The 21,629-nt window shown below is 39.2% G+C and overlaps 1 long non-coding RNA gene across 4 annotated transcripts in view; it reads left to right on the top strand.

Annotated features, from left to right (window-relative positions):
* LOC146398644 (uncharacterized) overlaps positions 1–20,975 on the top strand; it is a 152,687-nt gene extending 131,712 nt beyond the window's left edge. For 2 of the 4 annotated variants that reach the window (XR_014819662.1, XR_014819658.1), the window contains 3 exons: positions 5,077–5,327; positions 14,022–14,148; positions 17,519–19,009. This is a non-coding gene — a long non-coding RNA (uncharacterized LOC146398644). Of the gene's footprint in view, positions 1–5,076; positions 5,328–14,021; positions 14,149–17,518 lie in introns of all 4 variants that reach the window. The other 2 variants (XR_014819657.1, XR_014819661.1) reach the window with 2 other exon arrangements.
* Positions 20,976–21,629: the final 654 nt, after the last annotated feature.

The raw sequence follows: 21,629 nt of genomic DNA, 5'->3' as shown, positions 1-21,629 counted from the left end.
AGTAATCCAGGATTTTTCAACATCACGAATATGGTTATCATAGAAAAAAATTCTTACTCTGTGTGGAGAAGTGAAATTTAGCTGTGGTTCTATATACTGTCACCCCCATGACCCACCTACTGCTCTGTCCCAGCGCCACTTGAGTTCTTGTGCTTTGCCTCATTTTCATAATTATATTTAATAAATAAACTAAATACTAATCGTGTGATACCATTGATTTAATTAATTATGATCGACTTAGGACCTCAATATAATATTAATAGTGTAGGAGCAATAACATTCATCATTATCCATAATGATATAAAACTACAAATATATTTGTATTTTTAACTTTTTCCAGGTAATAGGTCAAGGTCAATAGAAATCATTTGATTCTTCATCGCTGGACTCTTAACAAGTAATTTAGATATGAAAGTCGCAAAAGAAAGCAATTATTGGAGTTCTCTGCTGGCTCAGTGGGTTAAGGATCCGGCATTGTCTCTGCAGTGGCTCGGGTTGCTGCTGTGGTGTGGTTCCATCCCAGGCCCAGGAACTTCCACATGCCATGGGTGGGGCCAAAAAGGAAAAAAAGAAAAGAAAAGAAAAAGGTTTTACTGTATGTGCCAGGGCCATACAATGCCAGAAGTCCAAATGCACTTCACCAAATTCAGAGATCCCTCTGCAATCACTGGAGGATTGTGATTGCCAAGGCCGATCAAGTGAGCAGTTGTTTATTGGCAAAGATTTCTCTTGGAGGCTAGAAGCTGAACATCATGCTCAAGTGGCTGGTTAATAAATGATTTTAGTGATAATGCTATCAATTTTACATGTAGTGTGTCATCATTTCTAAAATCCACTTTCCTATGCAGTTTGCCTACTCACATCTTGCTGATGTTGCCAGTTACTTCCGGATTCTCTCAAACTCCCGGGAGAATGATTGGCACTCAGTGGTGACCAGTATGGTTGCAAAGGAACTCGCAACAAAAAAGAAGATATATAGTGACCTTTCAGTGTTCAGTTATTTAAACAAACATCTATGCTGTGATTTACATAATATTGATACATTGAGAATTCACAGCATTTTATGGGAAAAGGAAATGTAACATTTTTCTGTGATGACCCTTTGGTATGTTTTTTCCTGACTTAGAATTGTGGAATTAAAAAATAGAGTAGGATCTCAGAGTCATGAATGCAGATAGATATTAACACTTCTTCTCTGACAAACCAGAAATATGGGACCCTTTTCATTTTTCATGTTCTTGGCAGTCAAGTTGTTAGAGGACAAAAATAATTTTTTAATGTACTTTGTTGATGACTCTTGCAAAAATGTGAGTTCTTGATCAGTTTTTATTGGAAAAAGGGCATCAATGCAGAGAAACAGCCATTCCATAGAAAACTCAACTTCTGACACCTGTGTGGGGTTAGCAGGAAGAGACATACATGTCTAATCCCTTTCTTCTTCAGTGCAAGGATCTAGTTATTACACTGGGATAGCTGAGTAGTCTCTGGAGTCTCTGGAGTCACTGGAGTCTCCACCAGCTCAGCTCAAATGCCTAAGAACAAACCATTGCAACATGTATTTCCTATGCAGAGCAGAAATAAAGTAACTAGCATAAACCAATACCCTCAAAACTATGGAAAGGAAAAATGGCGAATAAGGAGAGCAAACTTGATATATCTCTAAAGTTAAAAAAAAAATCAAGAATTAAAAGAATGTCATAAGGAAAAAAATCAAGTGGAAAAAATTCTGAGTTTTTTGTTTTGTTTTGTCTTGTTTGCACGTGCAGCATATGGAAGTTTGTTTTGTTTGCACATGCAGTATATTGTTGCATTAAAATACAGATTTTCCAGATGTTCCCATTGTGGCTCAGTGGTATGCAATCCGACTAGGGCTGCACGTGCAGCATATGGAAGTTCCTAGGCTAGAGGTCGAATCAGAACCGTATCTTCAACCTACACCACTGCCAGATCCTGAACCCACTGAGCAAGGACAGGGATTGAACCCACATCCTCATGGATACTAGTCGGATTTCATACCACTGAGCCACAATGGGAACATCTGGAAAAGCTGTATTTTAATGCAACAATATACTTAGGATTTGCTTCTAAAGAAAGAAGACAGGACTGATTACATAAGTGTAAAGGGGATAATATTTTAATACCATTCTCTGTGTGTGTACACATATGTCCACATTTGAATATTTTCCAAAAAGCTGATTGAGGTAAAATTTACATATAAGAAAATATGCATATGTATATAGTCCCTAAGTCATCTGCACACAATCCAGCTACAAAACATTGCCTTTACCTTGGGGCCCTTTCCCTGCTTCATTCCTTGGAGGAATGAAGTATAAACTCTTCAAATAGAGTTTTGTCAGTTTTGTGCTTGTTGGTTGAAGAAGGGATATTAGGCTCAAGAGCTTGAGCACTGAAGTACGAGAACCAAAGTTTGCATTAGCCAAAGACTTGAGAAGAGGGCTGGATGAGCTTTTTGTGGGAATCTTTTCCTCTCTTCCCCTTGCTGAAAATGTGTTTTTGCTGTGGAGACAGAGGTGAGTCCGAGAAACAAAGACTGAGCCTGCGTGCTCCTGAATCCTGGAGCACGAGGGTACTAGAAATAGCCACGTGGTGTTTTGCAGCACATGGGGCCCGTCACTCAAATTTCCAGCAGCCCCTTGGGTGCTGTGTGAGGGCATCTGAAGCTTTTCCGTGATTCCAAAAGAGAGAGGGAGTGCCAGAGAGAGGGCCCGTGGGCCCGAGGGGCTGGACAGGTGCACTGGCCGCGGGCTGGAGGCAGATGGGAATGCAGGCATCAGCCGTAGCTGCCAAAACATGCGGGGGGGTGGGGGTGTCAGCCTAAAAACAGAAGTCTCTCTCCTTCCTTCTCTCCCAGTAGCCTAGCTGTGAGGTAAGATCCCCAGGACTCAAATGAAGTCCGGGGAGAGTGGAGAAGGGTTAATCAAGAAAAGTCCAAAAAACCAATTTCACTAAGTCTGATGAAAATTAAACCCTCTGTCACCTGGTGGAATAAGGCTTAAAGCAGAGATTCGATTGAGTTGCAGAGAAAGTTACATTTTCTTTTTACACGTATCTAAATGCTGAGAAATTTGTACCTCCTACATAAGCAGAATAAATAAATCCAATATCATATTAGAAACTAAAATTAGTCATGAGTGGATATCGCTCAACTATATTGAGTAACTGCATTTGTGTGGCACTTGAGAGTTGACAAGTGGTTTTCTGTACTTAATCTCATTTGGTTCACTCAATAGTTTGCCAGGTAAGCAAACCGAAGACCCTTCCTTCGCATGAAAATATAGACAGCTATGAAGTACCATCCCTGAATAGTCATTGATTCCATTCATTCAGGAAATCAGTGGAATGCAACTGCTTGTCACCTACTTGACATCTCATTTTCCCTGGAGTGCATTTTCCAGAGGCTGTGAGGAATAGGAAGCAAGGTCATAAAAGCATCATCAAGGGTGGGAATGACCCTTGGTATAACTAACCAGTGATCATGCCCATCAACAGAAGTAGGTGAGGTGAAAGGATAAAAGTTCCTGGAAATTAATGTTAGCATTGCAGAAAGGAAGGAGGGCCTCTTAAACACTGCTGGTGGTCATTTAGATGGTGTAGAGAAGGTGCAAAGGTCCACAGGTAGAATAGCCTTAGTTATCTCACTCAGGAGCCTATGAGGTCTCAGTAGCCCTGGCTGGTGGTGAGGAAGAGCCTGGACAATGTAAAAAAAGGGCTTGGAAATGTGAAATCATTTCAGAGACTGATCTTTGCAAAGGACCAGTGTGGCATCCTTGAGCCTGGTCCATAGGTGGGTCCAGATATAAAGACCTGTTCAAGGCACTTGTCCTCCAGGGAAAAGGTGATATCACAGCCAAGGCGCCATGCACCATGTAGGCTCAGCTTGTGACTGGGATGTGCAGATTCATCTGAGGAGCTCAGGGAGGAGAACAGAGCTTCAGTTCCAGCCTCAAGTGGTGGGCTGGAGGAGGATCAAGGCAGAGATCCAGTCTGTGCTCTAGACGCCAGGAGAGGGAACAGGGGTAGGGAGTAAAGGAGGTTTGGTGGCTTCCCTGCCACTAGGGCTGAGACTGCTGCTGCCATTCTGACCTTCAGGATGGCTGTGGAACTCAAGGGACCTAGGCCACAGATGGGGGGTCTTTGGCAATGCCGGGGGAAGAGTGGAGAGAACAGAGGCATTGAACCTGATGTCATCCATACAGCTAGAATTTGAGCTAGACGGCCAAGGAAACCCTTGACAGAATTTACTGCTGAGATATGAGACCTAGATAAAAAACAATGCCTTGACCAGTAAGCTATTCATCAAGAAAAAAAAAAAAAAAACCTAAAATAATTTTAACCAGCTAAAGGATTTTTTTTTTATTGAATATAGTCAATTTACAATACAGACAACTAAAAGATTTTGATAGTAATTTGTACTGTTAACATGTTTTAGGCATAGGAAACTTCTAGTTAAATGGAAGGAAGTGTACCATTTTCTGAGCTAGACTCAGGAATGACATGAGTAGGAATCTAATTTCTGATTACCTCTATCATATGCAGAAAAAAGTGGTCCATTTGATTATTCATCTGACCAGCCTGGTCTGGCAGACAACTAGCCGGGCTGGTTCCATGAGTTTGCTATCTTCCCTCTGTCTTTGGATGCTGCCATCTATTTTAACAGGACCCTAAGAGGGCCATGCAGGAGCAGCTGTTTGGGGGGGGGGGTTCTTTCTTTTTAATTGGGGAGCTTTCATCCTCCATGTGCACAGAGCAGAAGAGTATTAATCTTAGAAGAACAGGGCAAGTGCTTATACACCTGTAACACCTGCAGCTTCTGGTAGAGTCACTGTACGGCCTTAGGAACACCCAGTGCACCAGATGATGGATCTTTAATTTTACTTATTCGACTTTTTAGAGCCGTTTGAACCAGCTTTTCTTTTTATGTAAGTGCCCTGTTTCCTCTCATGTAGCAGAAATAATAAAGATAATAAGAGAAGAATGAGCACATGTGGAATGTGCACTGTGTGCTAGGTACTCTTGGAGGTGCTTTTCAAGGATTATCCTATTTTGTCTTCACAGCAAGCCTATGAGGCAGGAACTGTTATGATCCCCATTTTCCTGGAATCTAGAGAAGTATGTATCTACATAATCTTCGATCTGAAAGACAAACATGTTAATAAACATGGAGCCCTATCTTCCAATAGTTCTCAGGCCATACCCGTGGCTCGGAGGCATCAAAATGGATGAGACACCCGTGTTTAACGTGAATGGATACTGTTACGCCAATTGCCCAAGGACGTGTTCTGTTATATGACAGACCTGGAATAAATGTAGGTTATTTCACATTCACTTATCTTTCAACTATACCATACCTTCTCTTAATTGTAATTTAAAAAGAAAAGTAGTACCCCTTAGAAATGCAAGCATATAAAATAAGTGTCTGGTACAACCACGAGGATTAAAGTAAATAAAATACTGTAGAAACTGCAATATATGTGCATGTGTATATGTGTGTGTTTATGTGTATATGTGTACATATATATACATATATTTGCATATATATATATATATATATACATATATATATAATTTAACACATGTTGCCCTTAGCAAAACATTAGCAACTGAAACAAAAGAGTGCATAGGGATCTCAAATCCTCACAAGCTTGCCAGACTTCCCAATGACCAAGTCTGTGTCAATGCTTTGGAGCCACTTTGATCTCAGCTCCTACAAAAGATCCGAAGAAGGTACCTATTAAAATTTCATAGGTCATAATTAATGATGCTGCTCATAAAATTGCTTCTAATATCTCTGGCTCTAGACAGACAGCTTACCTGCAGGGAGAATTTTTCTTTGCAGCAACACTTGGAAGATCATAAGTTGGCCTGGTACAGTAATTTAGTGAGTCTCGGAGAGCGAAAACCTCCCTCTTTCTAAATTGATGATTTCAAAATAAGTGTACTGCTACAATAAATTGAGAGCTTGTTATACATCCGTTTTTCTAAACCCACTACCATGGTTGGAGTTTTTGAAAATTCAAGGAACCTTGATTTCTACCTCTGCCAGCTGTTTTCCCACACCCACGGACCCTCCCCCGTGTGAACATCATGCTTCCACAGCCCTAGGATGGACACGGTGGGCGCTAGAAAAACCTACTCCTTCATACCTCTGCTGTGTGTTCGTCCAGTGGGAGGCACAAGGAGCAGCTGCATGTCTGTTGGACCATCCAGGCCCATCCTTTCATTCCTTTGTCCTCTTCCTTGTCTATTTCTCCCTCTTTCCTTTCCCCGACCTCTATTATTCCACATCAACCCTCCTGCCCACCCCTCACTGCTCCGTATCCCAACGGACGTTTTTTAATTGTCACTGTATCAGTGAACCAAGAAAAGTATTTCATCCCGACTCTGGCTTCCTTAGACCTTGCAAAGTGTGCTCTGGTCTCTCCCCCACCTTCAGAGGAAACGACATACATGGATAATGTGTTGGTTTAATTTAACGATGCTTCTCCAATGCCTATCAACTTTAGCATTTGTTCTTGAAATGTATAAAGATTATTCGGGGTAAAAAAAAAAAGTATTTTAAATTAAAAAATAAGGACTGTTAGCCCATTTGACATTTCTGATTATTTCCACCGATTCTTTTCCATTTAGGGATTGTGGACAGAACCTAGCATTTTATTTGCAATGGTTCTCCATCCTCCATAGACTTTTTAATGATGGCAGGAAAGGCACTCATTAAATTCATTGTAAAAACAGACCCAAGTATCACACCATACCAAAAATGTTGACTTGGCTCCCTAGACCTCATGGAAATAGGCTTAAGGGGAAGAGAGGGAAGGGTGTTAAATGCAAGGGTGAAGATATAATTTCCTCTTGGTTATTAACTTAGCCAATGTTGTCAATAGTGTATTTTTCCTTTGCCTTGGGGCTAGCTGGAAACAGTAAAATTATCTCCAGTCCAATCAACTGGCACCTGCCATTCACAGTGTGAATAATATCGTGCTTAAAACTTGATAGAACAACCCATCTTGTGTAGACTTTGAACCTTCACCACTTGGAAATTACATCTCAAGAAACCAAAATCAAATATGACACATCGACCTAAAGTGGGGAAGGGTCAATAGCCCATTAGCGGTTCCCCAGAGAATTCCTGTTATAAGTGACCTTCCGTTTCTGCCGCCACTCTTCCCCAAGTCCATCAAGGCTGCTTGGGGAAGAGACAAACTAATCACCTGCATATACTAAATTTGCTGCAGGCCATTGTGTGATAAATTGCCCAATTTCACTAAGCAAGGTAGCTTGGAAAAAGAAAGAAAATTCAGTCTCACTGAATAGAAAGTCTTTGTGTGGTCAGGTCTTTAGCTGTAATACAGGACTAAAAAGATATGTTTTCTGGCAACCTCTCCACCTTGCTGGGGGTTTAGTACATGGAAATGGGGTCTCTTCTAACGATTCCTCCATAATATTTAGAAAACAGCTACCCGGTGAGTCTCCCTGGCCAAAGGGACTTGGGTTTTTTAATTGAGATGTTATCTCATTGATTTGGGAGGTTGCATTTTTATAATTTTATTCTTTGGATAAACTGAAGCAGGAAGTATGGACCCTAAGTCCGAGGTCAGTTTGGTGTCCTGTGACCATGTACCATGATTAGGTCAACTAGCCTACCGGACAGCCTCTGGAACATTATCTTACTGGCCTGAGTAATATGAATAATAATGTGGGTTTTTGCAGTTTGGGTATTGAAATTTTTACTGCCTGATATACCGGCTAAGGAGCCAAGGTAAATTCTAGTGGTATTTTGGTTTACTTACGAAAACCCACATTTATGTTTAACTCTGCTTGCTACATTTGCCTCAGCATTTCTAGGCAGTCATGTTAGGGATGCTAATCCTTCTGTAGACCACTTCTGAATATACGTGGAGTGCTGAGGGGGGTTGGAAAATGGGATGAGCATATCTCTTGTCTCCCTTGTTTGATCTTGGCCTTTGTTTGCTATATTATTTCATCTCAAATATTAGTTCCTTTCCTTTCTGAAGTACCTTGATAAGGTTCGCCTTAAGAGTATGCCTCCCCAAACTGTTACATAGCATGCAAATAGGTGCTGCTCCAAAAAGAGATCTGAAGTGATTGAAAAACTCTGGGTTACATACAGAAAAATAGGTACTTTGCTATAGGATTTCTCAGATATTGAATTTACTAATGTGCATCGTGGCTCACCAAGAGGAGTAGATGGTATGCAGCATTTACCCAATTATTTGTGCAACCATTTCTTTTGCTCTAAGAAGATTTGGGGTGGGTGCTGTTCCATGGGGGCATACTTTGCCAAACATTTAATTTTCCCCAATTTCAAATGCATGCGATCCTTTAAAATGATGTGCAATGCCTAGCCTCGTGATCCTACCATACAATACAGACATAACTGGGATGGCAGCAGTAGCGAAACTAAAACTCCATTTTTAACTGCCATCATGGAATACTTTTGAAAAAATCCCAGACAAGTGCACAGAATGACCTGAGATTAAGAGATGCCCCACAACTGTGAAACTGGGGAAAGCAAGGAAGTCTGGGAATTTCTTTCTTTTTATAACAAAGCAGCTCCTGGGAATTGCGAGTGGGCATGGGGGGAAACTCACCAGGGAAGAACCATGGCCCGGAGGCATCCCTTTGAGACAGCAGCATGTTATCCTGCATGAGACCATTTGTAGTCCCAGAAAGACCCCTTGTCCCAGGACATGCTTAACGAGACTTCCTTTTCCTCTGGGACCAGGTATATCCATGGCCAATCAGAATTCTCATTCATGCGGTTTATCTGGGAGAAGGAAAAAGGCATAAAAACTGTAGTTCCTTATTTTTAGGTTAACAAGGATAATTTGGAAAACAACATAATCGAAATGCTCATAGAGAAATAGAACGTACTTTTTAATTTATCTATTTATTACATTATTTGTTTATTGAACTTCTTTTAACATTACCGGCGATTTTATATTTTTTATCTTATATATCATTTTTATCTCTTCCCTATTTTCTGGTTTTCACCTTCCCTTGATCTCCCTGTCCCTGCCTCCAGCCCCCAACTCACAGCACTGATGGATTTGTCACTAAAGTCCCCAATGTCTTCACATTGACAAGAACACAAATAAATCCCCAGAAAAAAGTATAAAATTTTGAAGTGCAAGCTGACTCAAAGAGAAAGAGAAAAATTCATTGAGGCATTTTCTGCTTCTTCAGAGAATAAAGGCCCTATATTCTAGGACTCAGGTGCACTTACGTGAAGAAAAATTTTCAATGGTCAGTTGTTTGAAAATCAGGCTGATACATATTTGCAATTGCAAACAGAGATAAAACAATGTCTGCAAATCGACATTTATTTCTCAAATCAAGTAAGATGGTTTAAAACATGATCATATCAAGAGGCAGGTGATGCTGCCAAGTTGTATTTACTTCCATTTAAGCAGATCTGACTCTATTTCTGAATTTCATAACTAAATCAGATTATTGGACTGTTTTGTTTTTGCTTATCTAGTTGAATATACATATGTCTTCTCCAAACTTTTCTGTTTGCTATTTAATACAACAAGGGATAAGTCCTTAAATTGCAATGAGCCTTGTGAGAATGGCGTAAGTACTCTTTCTCTGTTTCACGGGTCAAGAAATAGAACTTTTAGATCTTCTTTGCTCGAAATCCAGGATTCTATCTATCAATAAATACTGCCACTTCAAAATATCTAATGCTTTTAAAGCCAGAAGCATTTTGTGTATTCATCATTTCTCACCAAATATGAGAACCGTCACAGAAATGCCTAGCTTTTAAAATTCCATAGCAGAATTGAATAAGCTCAAGACTAAGCAGAAAATGAGAATACTGAAGCTAGAAGAAGAAAAATGAACATAGCTTAGCTTGTTTCTGCTGACAAGCCTATTTGTAGTCTTCTCTTTAGGCTAGAGTGATCCTTCCAAGCTGTATGTTTCCAGCCATTGCACTGGTGTCTCTAGCTTTGATGGTTGGGCCATTGTTGAGCTAAGCACATCCACCCAGTCTGAATGCTGGGGAAATACCAGCTCTCCTTTATTCTGAACTTCTCAGGGGGCTCACAGGCCATCTGACAAATGTGCAGTAAGCCAAAGTCTCTTTACCACCTCATCATTCCAGGGCAGAAGGGAACTAAGCCAAGTTGTGAGGACTTGTCCAAGGCTGCAAAAGAAAAGTTAGCCTGCAGGTTCCTGACATCTAGACCCACCATTTTTTTTCAGCTCTTCCAGGCTATTGCCTCTCCAAACTCGGCAAAACTCAACCATTCTTACTGTCTCTATTCAAAAATAGCATGTCAAACATTCTTATGTGTGTTATGGAAAGATCAGATTCCGTAGGATATGGTGGTGAGAGGAAGGCTTAAAGTGCCTCTTGTCACAGAACAAAGGGGCTCTAGGATGGGAACGGTCCCCAAATCTTGAGAGAAAGACCACCACCAAAGGGAAGTTAGGAGGGGTGGAGGAGTGCTAAGGCTTGCAAAGGTCTTAAGAAAGATGGAATTGCATTTCAGGAACAACAGCTCATTCCGAAAAGAATGCCCTTCAGCAGTTAGTACAGAGTCTGGCATCCAAGTCTTTCTAGCAAAACCATCTTAGATTTCAGAATCTGCCAAGCAAATTCCAAATGCCTGGTTTAAGTTTGAGGAGTTGATTTTTTTTTTTTTTAAAGAAACTAGTCAAGAATAAAGAACTCTGGCTGAAAGAAAGAACTTTTTAGGTAAATGGAATAGTCATTAATAAGTTGGCAACTTTATACAACATCTATTTGATGTCATCTTGGCCATTCCCTATGTCCATGTCTTCTTAAAAAGGAAACAAGCAAGACTTTATTAGCTCCAATATATGAGTAGTTTCTACTGCTTTTGCACTTAGACAATTTTGCTATTCTTATATTATTGTCACTATTGAGAGATGGTAACTTATTTTAATATGATTGCTTTTTTCCATTCAGTGAAGAAACTTCTGGAGTCATGATCCTTTTAAGCAGACAAGGAAGGTGGGGCCTGCTGAGCTCAAGTGATTTATCTTCAGAATCAAAATTGAGTCCTCAACTGGGTTGGGATGAACCCTAGGTCCTTACTCACATGAAGTATTTATACTTTTTAAAGATTTTAAATAAAAATTTTTTTCTTCTCTCCACAATATTCATTAGTTCTAATCATATTATGGTCCCAATGTAGCTATTTTAAAGTGAAATTAAAAGGCAGCCTAGCTTTGGAGGGTAAGAATTATTGAAAGAGGTGTCTGGAGAGCCGTTTAAAATTTTCAAGTAAAAAAAAAAAAGAGTATGTGTGTGTGAGAGAGCTATTCTTTTCCTTTTAAAAATTAAGAAATCAAATATAGAAATAGTCTAATTTACATTAATGATCTGCAATCTATAAAACAATTTTTAACCATTTTAGAGTGAAAGGCTGGTGATTATGTGGGTGAGTAGATAGTGATAATAACCATAAATCTTTGAAAGCTGGAGATGGGCTAGGTAATAGTATGTAAAAATGAGGTTGGCTAGGTTCCTGGCCTGAGAACTTTCATAAGGAAAGCCTGAGCCATCATTCTGAGCCTGCGAGAGTGTAGAACTTACTATTTGCACTTGTCCTTACACTTGACGGGGCTGGCCTGTGCCTTCCTGGCATCCCAACACCCCTGTGCACATTGTGTGGGGTGTCATTAGCCCCCCCACCCCCCATGAGCCCTGGTCTTTCTCAAGCTCCCTCCCAGGGAGAGTAGGGCCCAGCGTGGCTCAGGAAGCAGGACTACTGGGTGTGCACAATAAAACCCTCGGCGGACCTGCTTCTCTCCTAGGCTGACTCCAAAGGACAATTCACCTTTTGTGTTGAAGGGGACAGGGGGTTCTTTTCTCCCAAGTTGTACCACAGAAGTCTGGTGATCATCAGCCACTGAACTTCTGTTCTCCTTCTTCCTACGCCCAGTCTCTCGTAGAGAAATAAATAGTATTGTTCCTGGGGGCAAGAGGGACTCTAATGGAGAGGAGACAAATGGAAGACAGAGGGAGAAAGGAGACGTGTCTGAACCCTCTAGGGAGCAGAGCAAATCCCAGATCAAATGTAGAGAAACCAAGGTCCAGCAAATGACTCTGCCAAGACAGAGGGAAGGCAGCCACAAGGCATGCAAATTGCCCTGGAAAAAAAGGCTTGGAATTAGAGACCTGTCTGGAAATAGAGTCTACCCGCCCTCCTTCCCAGTTCTAGATCCCACGTCATCACTGGGGAAAAAAAAAAACACCTCATGGCAATCCACGTGTAAAGCACAGCCAGAAACCAACTGAGTTTAAACATGCTCAGTGATACTTTCAAAGACGCCATGAATGAAGAATTTTCCTCCTATTGCTGGACTTAGAACACATAAGTGCCCTGAAAAGAATGCTTGATGGTGCTACAATAAATAGTATGTTTCTTCATAATTTTCATATCTCCGCTGTAACCCCAAGTCTCTTAAGATAAATAGTTAATGGCCATTATGTATGAATGTCATACTTTAAAGGAGCTCCGTGGCATGGATTTGGTTTTATCTGACAGGTCAATACTATGGAAAGAATTTCAACTTTCAACCTTATTTTTAAAGATAGAAATGGATTTTTTTTTTTTAAGTCTGGAGAGAATTGGCTCTAGCAATGCCATTATGTGTTATACATATTAGAAAAGGGGGCATGGCATGTACTCAGAGAGTTTTAGAGGAAATTAGAATGCTACAAATGATCCCCTTTCCTGAATCCTGAAAAATTCCACTTTGATTTAGCACCGGTGGAATTGTTAATAGAAACTTCTTTGCACATTGTGTATAAACAGCACAGCCCAGCCCGTATCAACTTTATGCTCCAATAAACAAGACAATAATGACAAATTATCAAAGCAGGCCTCAGATGTGACCCTCAATTGGGAGAGCAGCAATTTAATGAAGACAAAAGCTAGGTGAAAGCTGCTAATATCATTTACTGATAAACAGATTTTCTCGAGAGGCTCCTAGCTGAATCCCCTAAGGACCCATAAACCTGCATAATTCCATTTAAAATATTGTGCAATTCACTAAATTAGTCTTTGAACATCCTTACTATCCAATTACGAAGCCCCAGCATGGACAGAATAATGAAATTTTTCAAACTGTGGAATGCATGTGGTCTTAACAAACTTATGACAAACACCAAAATTAGCTTTCAATTTTGAGGCCAGTGTAGCTCCCTTTAATACCTCAAGTCAGAGAGGCAACAATAAAACACTATTGCAGGGCTAAGCAGAACCGAAGAAAAATAAATCTCGACTTACTCAGAATTCTGATCACGGTCTACCTTCAGGAAAAAAAAAAAATCATAAGAAGTTGAATGATGTTGTGCATTTGCAAGCTATTTGGTCGCTTAAAATCTAGTAAAAGCTTTACTGAATAAAGGGTACAAAATACCTCCTGGACAGTTCTATCTTCCAGGCAGGCAGAGAAAGGCAAGAGTTTGAGGAAGTGAAATTTATTTCTGTTCAGGCATTGCAAGCTGCATTATTAAAGTCATTTGTCATGGTTTGAATATTTCTGCCTGATTCACCACTAAATTGGCCTTCTAATTACCAACTTTGTCATGAAAAGTGGTCTGGCTGTTTCATTCACCAGAAAACTTCAATTCTTTAATCATCACTTGCTTTCACATAAAAAGAAAGAAGGGAAAAAAGAAAACAACAAGCCGTATATTTTTATCCTCAAATCTTCAAATGCGTGTCAACCCAACAGTGCTTAAATGAGCTCATAGCCATACATTTTTAAGATGTTGAGAAGTATTTAGGAAGGGAGTTATCATTTCATCTTTATAAAAGAACTTGCCAACATTAACCTAATATCTGGTTACATGTTTCAGCCTTGCTGGGGACCACACAGCCTCTTGTCAGAACCAACAGGCCCCAACTATAATCATAATGCGCTAAGCAAGTTATTTCTCTTTCTCATATAGTCTAGCTTCTTGGCTTCTTGGTTAGTATATGTAACTTTATCCACAGAAAAAAGACGTGGAATCCATTGGCTTCGCCGAGCAGCCTAGTGAAGTTGTCGAGAGGTGGTTCCCCATATGCTTACTCATACTTCCCAGTGGACAAGAATGGGAAATTGCCGCTGACAATCACGTAGGTACAGTATCTTTCCCTCTATGCTTATTTCTGTGGGATGATGGAATGACAAGGCGCTCATATATTATAGTATAGCTTCCTCAGTGTTGGGGAGAAAGACTCACCTACTGACTTTGTTAAGAGAACCTCAAACAAAGGCTTAGTAATACAACCATATTTGGGAAACATCTGTATAATAAAATAGACTAATCTAGAAGGAAAAAGAACCTGAAAAATTATATATATATATAATTGAGTCACTTTGTTATACACCTGAAAATAACACAATGTTGTAATCTACTCTACTCCAATAAAATTTTAAAAAATGGAGCTCCTGTCATGGCTCAGCAGAAACAAATCTGACCCGTATCCATGAGGATGCAGGTTCGATCCCTGGCCTTGATCAGTGGGTTAAAGATTCAACATTGCCATGAGCTGTGGTGTAAGTCACAGTTTCGGCTTGGGTCTGGTGTTGCTGTGGCCATGGCGTAGGCCAGCAGCTACAGCTCTGATACAACGCCTAGCCTGGCAACCTCCATATGCTGTGGGTGTGGCCCTAATAAATAAATAAAAATAAATAAATAAATAAATAAATAAATAAATAAAAGAACACCAGAAGAAATCTATGAAGAATTGGTTATACTGTGCATTTGTAAAGGGACTTTACAGTTTGTAGTGCTGCCCTGTTCTTTCTGCAACCTGTCTGTTCTCTTCTGCAAGAGGCAACCTGGGCCTCCTATGAAACTCTTTCAATAGTGCATGGAGCCCTGTAGAGTATCCAGTCCCAAGTTCTGTGATTTTAAGACGATCATTGACTAAGGGAGTGTTTCAAAAGAAGGGGGTGATGAAGCCCATGACAATAAGAGCAGAGTTTGAGGGAATTGGGAGTATTTAACCTAATAAAGGTGAGGGGATATAACGAGATATAAACAGACACTGGCAAATGCATTTTGACACCACACTATGAGGGTGTTTTACATTTTACAGAGGGGTTTTGCCAGTTTCTCCAAGGTTCCATAGCTAAGAAAAGCCAATTGGATCTTCTGGAGCCCATGAATGTACCCACACAATGCCTGGTGTGGGTGTGTGCGTTCAGATCTCTTACCTAGTTAATTTTTATATTTAGACCATCTTAAAAAAGTGTATACACTTTAGACTTTTTCATTTTTTACGCTCCAAATAAAGAATTCCTATTGTTTTAACGGCTGCAAAGGCAACTGACACTACATCGAAAGAACTTGAGATTACATCATTGGGGTTTGTATATTATGAGCCTCCTAAATTCATGGTAACTGTAATAGCTGTCTTCTCTTTTGAAAGCAGTCTTTGGGTATGTATTTTCTATTAAATTATATGAGTAGAAAAACCAAGTCAAACATCTGAATGATGTTTATGCGTGTTGAAAGTTTTTATGTATATTTTTATGTTTATTTCTGTGTCGCATCTGCTCACAAGAGGTTTCCTCCTAGCAAAATCATTTCATAGCTTCAACATAATCGCATATACTTTCTGATTCATTTTCCAGATTGTATGTAAATGAATCCATTAATTTTATCCTGTTTTTTTTTTACATTGATTGAACCAAAATGGAGACATTCGTTTAAGAATTTTGAATGCCTTAAAATATGAAATTAGATACCTACCTTTAAAAATAACTAGGACATCTTTGAGAATGAAAGCAGTGTTACTAATAATTATGCCACAACAATAGGGCTAACCTAAGACTTCCAAACAAACGAGAAGATTTTTTCACCCTGGTATCAGAATGTCTATATTCTGGATCCCTTTTCTTAATTCATTCCCTACTTTTTCTGAATTATAACCTGCAGTAGGTTCCTTAAAAAAGGATGATTGTAAGTAAATTTTTGGAGTCCTGGTATATCTAAATACATATTTTTCATATTCTCAGACTCAATTGAAAATAGGGATAATATAAAATTTTTGGTTTAAAGTCATTTGGCCTTAGAATACTGAAAGGAATTTCCCGCTTCCAGGTTTCTAGCTTTTGAGAATTCTGATGCCATTCTGATTCTGTGCTCTTTATATGTGGTCTGTTGCTTTGTCTTTTGAGGTTTTTAAAATCTGTTTTTCTCTTTTCTTTCTTTCTTGAAGTGTTAAGGATTTTGTGTTTATCATTGCTGTTGTGAAAGCTCATGATGATGTGGCCTTTTTTATTTTATTTATGTATTTTTTAAGGGCTGTACCTGTGGCATATGGAGGTTCCCAGTCTAGGAGTCAAATTGGAGCTGCAGCTGCCAGCCTCCACCGTAGCCACAGCAACACAAGATCCAAGCTGCATCTGTGACCTATGTTGCAGCTCATAGCAATGCTGGATCTTTAACCCACTGAGAGGGTCCAAGGATCGAACCTGCATCCTCATGGATAGTAGTCAGGTTCATTACTACTGAGCCACAGTGGGAACTCTGATTTTTTTCTTCAATTGGGCTGAGTACTTACAATATCCTTGTAACCTGGAGACAGATGCCCTCAGTTCTGAATGTTTTCCTTGTGTTACTTTTTAGATCTTTTCTTTGCTCCATTCTTTCTATTCTCTCTAGACCTTTTTATTAAAAAAAAATTATCTTCTCAACTTCTTTTCATTTCTTCCATTTTCCATTTTTTTTGGTCTTTTTTATATAGTTTCTTTGAAATTTTCTTGTCCTTATCTGCCAACTTTCTATTAAATTGTCACTTTGACCCTAGTCTTGATTTATAACAGCTCTTTCTTGCTTCTAATTGTTCTGTTTTCATAGCATCCTGTTCTTGTTTTATGGACACAGTATCTTTTCCTGACTCTCTAAGGATATTATTATTAATTAAGTACATCCTTGTTGTTTATCTATTTTATATATAGAGGTGTGAATCTGTTAATCCCATACTCCTAGTTCATCCCTCCCCTCCTTCCCCCTTTGGTAACCATAATTTTGTTTTCTATGTTATGAGTGTTTCTGTTTTGTAAGTTCATTTGTATCATTTTTTTTTTTTTTAGATTCCATATATAGGTGATATCATAAAATATTTGTCTTTATCAGGGGATTTTTTTTTTTGTGGCTATTTTAGGGCCACATCTGCAGCATATGGAGGTTCCCAGGCTAGGAGTCTATTCAGCTCTGTAGTCGAGGGCCTACACCACAGCCACAGCCACAGCAAGTCGGGATCCAAGCCGCGTCTGCAACCTACACCACAGCTCACAGCAATGCTGGATCCTTAACCCACTGAGCAAGGGCAGGGATCAAACCCACATCCCCATGGACCCTAGTAGGGTTCGTTACCTGCTGAGCCACAAAGGGAACTCCGCTATTTGTTATTTTTAAAAGTTTCTTCTGTACTCTGCATTGTCTGTCTCCTCTGAATTCCTTTGTTTGTGTGGTAATTATTATACTCTTTTTCAGCTTGAAGGCTTTACTTAAATGCCTGGTGATCTCTTGCTGCTGTTCATGCTTATGAATGAGGCAGGAAAAAAGAAAAGCAGAAGCTCCATATGTGTGGATGGAATTTTCCATTGAAGGACTTCACTGTGGGCTCATCAGGAAGCAAGGTGACCTTTTCATAAGAAGATCTCTAAAAGTCAGTTCAGTTTCCCTGGAGAAGATGCCTTCAAATTGGTGGCAAACACTCTATGAACCTGCTTTCTCTTAATCAAATCACTGGTATCAGTTTCACAACTTGACCCTGACCACGTTTTTGCCTGTTATACTTGAATCTAGAAACTCTCACCTTCTTGGGATATGCAATGACCGTACATAGTCTTTTAATCCAACCATGTCTTTTTGGCTTTGCACCGTCAGAGACCTGATGCCTCCAAGTACAGAAGCTCTCAGGAGTTCATGGGACAAACTGGCTCACCTGTGTTTCTTCTCTACCTCTGCCTGCACTTATGTTCTAATTTCCTCTACTCTGTTCAATCCAGAACTACCCTTCCATCTGCTTTCTATATTTCAAAAATGCGATGAAAGCTGTCTTCACATTTTATGATTTTAGTCAAAGCGGAACCCACACAATTCTGAAAATCAGCTCCTGGTCTGATTCTCGAATTTGATAATGAGATGGATATCTGATGATGTCCAACTTTCAGCAATTGTTTCAGAGGCTACTGAAAAATCTAGAGAGATGAGGCAAAAATCCAGATCAGAGATCTGAAGCCGAAGAATATTCTCACTTCACAAGCTCCCCGCTGAATTATCAAAGCCGGCAGCCTCCAGCCAATAAGGGGTTGCTGCTCTTGAATCAGAAAAGGAATTGGAAAAGCAGTGATGAGTTTGCAGAGAAAAAAAAAAAATTCTTTAAGTACAACATAGACCTGCAGTGTTCGTGGTTGACATTTAAAAAAAATTTAAATGATGAGCCTGTGGCTTTAATATTACTGCTCTCTCCAACCCTCTGAGTCTTTTTATCATACCTAAAGAATTGTTCATTCATCTTTCAGGAATACATTAGAGCAAGAGCGTTTTCCCATAGGCAAAAGCATTATACATATTTGCAAATGTCTTACATAATGATGCGAACACTATGCATAGGGATGTTTTGATGAAAGGAAGAAAAAATGGAGTGATTTCCATTCTGTTTCATTAGCTATCATGCTCCCAAGCAAAGGGACTTATCCTTGTTGTTCACGCTTTTTTCATACGTTAAAAAGGCTGGCATTTAGAATTCATGGTACTGCCTGTAAATAGGAATGCTGATTGTTGTTTGATGGAAAATGTTTGTTTCTTAATACAGATGTTTCATCTTACACTTATATTTCTGGCCACTGCTTTAAATAACTTATTGTAAATGCCTGCTCTTTCGGGCAACAAGACCAATTCTTTTATTGGGATTCAAAAGTATTTTCAATATATCATAGAGAGGAAATAAAAATATAAATCTCATCTACAAGTACAAAACAAGTTGTCTCTTTATTTAGCTTGTTACAGTCAACTCAGGTTTAAAATTTGATTTTTGCAGCAGAACCTTCAATACAATGACATATTAGGACCTAGCTGTCAATATAAAAAAATAAACAAAAGTCCCAAGAATTGAGTGCCTGCTTTGCATCTACATACGAATTTCCCTTTCATTATACCCCAGCCACTGGCAGCTTATTATGGCCATTGTTTAATTTGTGCTCTGTTTTTACACATGACACTTGTACAGGCCTCTTGGGGCTGCTGAGAGAAGCCTGGCCCTTCTCCTTCCCTTGTGTCGCTTCTTTTGTGAACCTTTATAATTAGCCACTTAACAAATTGAGGGAAATGAACCTTCCGCAGCAAAGTATATCCTGAAGTTAAGTCAACCATATGACAGGCAAAACCGATACATGAAAATCTCCTTAACTCAATTGTTGAGTTGCCTCAAGGGTTAAGAGGCATTCTACCAGTAATAGCCTAAAAGAAAAGGCTGAGAAGTGGGGATTTTGATGGTTCACTATCCAAATGCCTATTAGCCTTTTCAAGAAGCAGCACACATTAGAGAAAGCACACATTTCAAAGCGTCATGCCTACTTCTTTTTCAAGTCTTTTGTTTTGCAGAAGAAAAATGTCTTCACAAGTCTGACTTGGAAAGAAACAAGATCCCTAGGCTTCAGACTTACAGATTAAGTGTTTAAAAAAAGAAGAAAGACAAGCGAGAGAGAGAGAGAGAGAGAGAGAGAGAGAGAGAGAGAGAGAGAGAGAGAGAAAGGGAGAGGAAGGAAGAAAAGGAAGGAAGAGGAAGGAAGAGGAAGGAAGGAAGGAAAGAAGAAGGAAGGAAGAAAGAAAGGGAAAGGAAAAGGAAGAAAAGCTTTGGGGCTGCAGTATTTGAGTATAGAAAATGACATCATGTATATTAAGATATTAATGAATTTGTTTTCAGAATCTGTAATAGGGACCCTAAGAGCAGGGTGCTATCATTAGGAACGCTTCCCTTTTTATTACTAATTAGACTTCTAAATGTGAGTGTAAATGTACCTCAGAGAGTATGTATTAAAAAGTTGCATATGCATAAGAGATCATTTCAAATTCATCTTCCAACAAAAACTTCAACTTTGATATTTTCGCATGTTCCCACTTATACCACATTAACATAGTCTTTTATATTTAATTTCTAAATTCCATTGTGATCATTCTATCAAGGTATTTACTTTAGGGAACTGTCTGATATCTTAATCCCCAGTTCAATAGCCAACAGTCAAGTATTATCAACTGAATGTATCCTATTAACCTCAGTGATTCTTTTTCAAGTTAAATGTATATTGCCTCTAATCTATACAGTGAAATGTATCTGTTTTAGTGGTATATATAAATAAAAAATATATATGCTAGTTTTCACACAGAACTAGGGAGATGTAAATGAGGTTTTTATTCAATGAGACTGTAGGGTATTCTAATATTAGAAGATAAAAAATTTTCAGATGCTATAACATAGTAAGATACCAGAATCGTTGTCTCTTTTTGCAGGGAGGGGGCATGTCCATGGCATGCAGAAGTTCCCAGGCCAGGAATCCAACCCAAGCCACAGCAGGGACAATGCCAAATCTTTAACCTCTAGGCCATCGGGGAACTCCCCTTTATGTCTTGAGAGTAATAACATGAAGTTAGTTGTCAGTGAGATATGACATGTTTCACGTCACAAAAGCTCAAAGTGTTATTGTAAATAAACCTCTTGTTTTTATTATGATATATTAACCAAGTATCTTAAAGGCTTATAGCAACATGCCATTGGCTTCATCACCTATTAAATCTGCTGTATAGTCTATTAAACCCTGTGGTTGACATTGCTCAATTAAGGCTGCATCTATATACAAGATATGTTAACTCATCCGTGCTTACCTATTCTTTTTAGCTTTAATTGCGGTATAATTGACAAATAAAACATGTATATATTCAAGGTGTACAATGTGGTGTTTTGATATATGTATGCAGTATGAGATAACTAGGCTACTTCACGTGCCTATCAGCTCACAGTTACCCTTCCCCGCTTCCTTCCTTTCTTTCCCCTCCGTTCCTTCCTTCCCTCCTTCCCTCCCTCCCTCCTTCCTCCTTCCTTCTTTCTCTTGTATGGTAAGAACACTGACGATCTACCCTCTTGGTAAAATTTTAGGGATACATACGGTATCATTAACTATGCTCACTATGCTGTACATTCGATCTCCAGAATTTATTCAATTTGCGTAACTGAAACTTTTACCCCTTGACCAACGTCCCTTCATTTCTCCCTCCCCTCCGATCTCTCCTGACCGCTGCTTCTATGAGTTTCACTCTTTTACATCCCTTGGGTAAGAAGATCATGCATAATTTGTCTTTCTGTGTCTGGCTTATTTTCATTAACATGATGTCCAGGATTTCCTTTTTAAGGCTGAATAGTATACCCTTGAATGTAAGGATAGAGATATAAACACATTTATACATATATAAACACGTTTATATATATGTATACACACATTTATGTAAATGTGTGTGTATATATAATACATTTATATTAAAAATGTGTGTGTGTGTGTATAAACACATTCTTTCTTCTCATCTGTTGACGGACATCTAGGTTGTT

The sequence above is a fragment of the Sus scrofa genome, chromosome 11 (assembly GCF_054392235.1).
Source record: "Sus scrofa isolate SSC_HxYL_T2T_F1_AM1 chromosome 11, Sscrofa_HxYL_maternal_Yorkshire_Landrace_v2.0, whole genome shotgun sequence".
Lineage (NCBI taxonomy): Eukaryota > Metazoa > Chordata > Mammalia > Artiodactyla > Suidae > Sus > Sus scrofa.
The sequence above is the reverse complement of the archived record's forward strand: the minus strand, read 5'-3'. Positions and strand labels throughout refer to the sequence as shown.